Raw genomic sequence first — 3,492 nt, 5'->3', positions numbered from 1 at the left:
CAATAGCAATATTTTTTTTCCAAGTGTGTGTCTTCGTTCATATTTCTCCATTTTGCTTGTCTGGCAGGTCTATGTCTGCTTGCTCAGTTGTTGCACACTACTGACACGCATACCCCCTCTGTGTTAAACCTTTTGGTGGGATCTTGACAGCAGAGGCAGCCAATGACTCTGTCCCACCATCGCTCATCCCAGCTCTCTGTGCCCTCAAGAGGCAGGTTTGACCCCTGCAGTTGGTTGCCTACACTTGCTTCTGTGTCCCACTCTGTAACTGCAAAAATCTTTGCTGTTTTCCATGTCTAAATCCCTTCATGGATATGACCGATAGCTTAAAAAACATCATCAAGCAATGCAAAAGCAGAGAAAACTTGGGCACCGCTGACCACCTTGCCGACGCATGCCTGGGGACCCAATCCCAGAGACAGGATCCCCCTTTTCCTTCAACTCAAATTCATCCTTCCCGTTGATTACTGTCATTAATGATCAGAACTTAAACAAAAATTTAATGGGCGTAGTTGCCACCAAAAATAAACACAATCACAGCTCATTAAATCAAAAGCGAAGTCTACTGTGCAACTTCCTAAACTAGGGCATATTCGAGCCCGTTCTTGAATGACATACTGTTGTAGGTTGGGGCTAATAATAAGATTATGATCCTCTTCATTAGCAAGTATTTTGTTACACCAAAAATCTCGTGAATGGATATGTCTATCTTGGCAAAATGTGAGAATCCCAGCCTTTGATCTCAAACCTCCATTTAGCATTGCTGCTTTAAAAAGACAGATTTATTTTAAGGCCCCTATGCTTGTCTCCCATGGGAAAGTGTGCCAGAGAGGGAGTGCTTGCCCAGGAAAAGCTGCTGCTCACTGGGGTTTGGCTTGTTTGAGCTGCTTCCCTGAGACTGAGGCGGGGGGAGCAGCTGTCCCCCCATCCTGGTACCCATCTGAATGCCAAGTGGCTCCTTCCTTGGGAGGCAAATGGAAGGACAGAGGGAGGTAGCATCATTTTGGCTAGCAAAACGCTAGCTGAGGGTGTGGTGTTGAGAAGCAGCATTGGCAAAAAGACTATCTGTGCAAGACTGAATAAATGAAATTAATACATCTGTGCTGGGTATTCGTGGAGGTACCTTCACTTCAGGCACTGTGTCGCAAAGAGTAATATCACCCTCAGGAACAAAAAGGATGGGGTCAGAGGGCTCACCCCAGCCTACTGGTGGCTCAGTGGTGGCCCTGGCAAGTTGTGGCTTGAGCAGACTCCTGTGACCCCAAGCCATGATGCCAGCCATGGGCCAATCCACAGGGATGGGCGCCCAGGTGTCAGCCCTAGTTGAGTTGGGGCATGAGATGGGTCCCGCTCACATCGGGAGGTGTGAGTGAGGGAACCCATCCCAAAACCTGGGAGAGGAGCTGTGTGGTGTTTCCTCCTCAAGTCAAGGTGAAAATTCCCCAAGTAATCCTCCAAACATACTTTTCTCATGCAGGGAACAATCCCAGATTTATTTTCCCCACCTACCCCCAATTCAGAGCATCACTGCCTCTTCTTCTTTTGTTCCACAGGCAGAGGAAGAGCAGCACGAAATTTCAAGCAGACAGATGAGGAAAAAAAATTGTTCCTGTTACACGGTTTGCAGCTTACCACCTCTAGTTAACCCCTATGCTCATGCTTTGCCTTTTGTGTGGGCTGTTTTCCTTGGAGGGTGAGGGGAGTGCATCTTTTACTATTTGATTGATTAGGTGACAAGGGATTATTACTTTTTTTTAGACAGATGCAAATCTGTACAAACAGCTCAGCATTCAGCAGCTCCAGACACTCACTGTGGAGCGCAAAGACAAGTGCAACAGCCAGTGTTTGCAGGGCTTAGGACAAAAAAAAAAACGTGACTTGCCTTTCACCAGCTGAATTCTTCATTTGCAGTAAAGATGATGATGATACTAGTGTCTGAGCTCAGTCTCCTCTCTAAATAACATGTGTGTGCTCAGCTGGATTAAGCCAACTTCTGAGACTGGAAATCATAATAACAGTCTTTTACAGGACAGCCTTTCTGGTCGTCTAATACTATTATCCTTTGGGCTGAAAAGCATTCCAGAGTACTTGGAGTGTGATGATGAATGCAAGGTTGCTTAGCTGATAGCGCTGGCTTGTCTCAAGGAAGCACATTTTCTCATTATTTTTCAGTTTAAAGAAAAAATTTAGAAGGAGGAATGGAAATATCAAAAATGAGAAGGATTTGATGATGCTGTGCGCCTTTCTGTAAGTCTCTTATGGGCCTTATGTGTTTTATCTTTATTTCCTAAGAGTCCCAAATAGCTATTTGAACTCCATGATGGCCTGAACAGAAATTCATGAGGACTACTGGGACCAGGCACCTCATTCGCTGCTCTGCTTTTCCAAGGGTTTTTCACCACCATAACATGGTGTTGATTTAAGTGCCACTTACTCAATGTCTCTTCAAAATAACCCAAGGATTTTGACGAAAAAAGTCCTACAGAAAAAGAGAATCTGGGCTTTGGTAATGTGGTGGGTTACACTGCCCGAATGCCAGGTGCCCACCAAAGCCACTCTGTCACTTCTTAGCTGGACAAGAGAGAAAATATAAAAAAAAAGGCTCGTAGACTGAGATGAGGACAGGGAGATCACTCAGCAACTACCATCATGGGCAAAACAGACTAGACTTTGGGAAATAAATTTACTACCAATCAAATCAGAGTAGGATAATGAGAAATAAAAACTGAATCTTAAAACACCTTCCCTCCACACCTTCCTTCTTCCTGGGCTTTACTTCACTCCTAATTTTCTCTACCTCCCCCCTCAGCAGCGCAGGCAGATGGGGAATGAGGGTTGTGGTCAGTTCACTGAATGTTGTCTCTGCTGCTTCCTGAGGGGATCTTCCTCTGCTCCAGTGTGGGTCCTCTCCCACAGGAGACGATCCTCCATGAACTCCTCCCACAGGCTACAGTTCCTTATGAACTTCTCCAGTGTGAGTCCTTCCCCTGGGGTGCAGTCCTTCAGGAGCAAACTGCTCCAGCGTCGGTCCCCCATGGGGTCACAAGTCCTGCCAGCAAACCATTTCCAGCACGGATTCCTCTCTCCACAGGTCCTGCCAGGAGCCTGCTCCAGCACAGGCTTCCAATGGATCACAGCCTCCTTTGGGCATCCACCTGCTCTGACATGGAGTTCTCCACGGGCTAGAGGTGGATATCTGCTCCACCATGGACCTCTGTGGACTGCAGGGGCACAGCCTGCCTCACCATGGTCTTCACCCTGAGCTTCAGGGGAATCTCTGCACCTTCTCCCTCTCCTCCTTCACTGACCTTGGTGTCTGCAAGGCTGTTCATCTCACTTATTCTCACTCCTATCTTTGGCCGCAGTTGTGCATTTTTCCCCCCCCTTCTTAAATATGTTATCCCAAAGGTGCTACCACCATCACTAATGGGCTCAGCTTTGGCCAGTGGTGGGTCTGTCTTTGGAGGCAGCTGGCATTGGCTTTATCTGAAG

The sequence above is a fragment of the Apaloderma vittatum genome, unplaced genomic scaffold (genome assembly GCF_000703405.1).
Source record: "Apaloderma vittatum isolate BGI_N311 unplaced genomic scaffold, ASM70340v1 scaffold13268, whole genome shotgun sequence".
NCBI lineage: Eukaryota > Metazoa > Chordata > Aves > Trogoniformes > Trogonidae > Apaloderma > Apaloderma vittatum.
Note: the sequence above shows the minus strand (reverse complement) of the source record.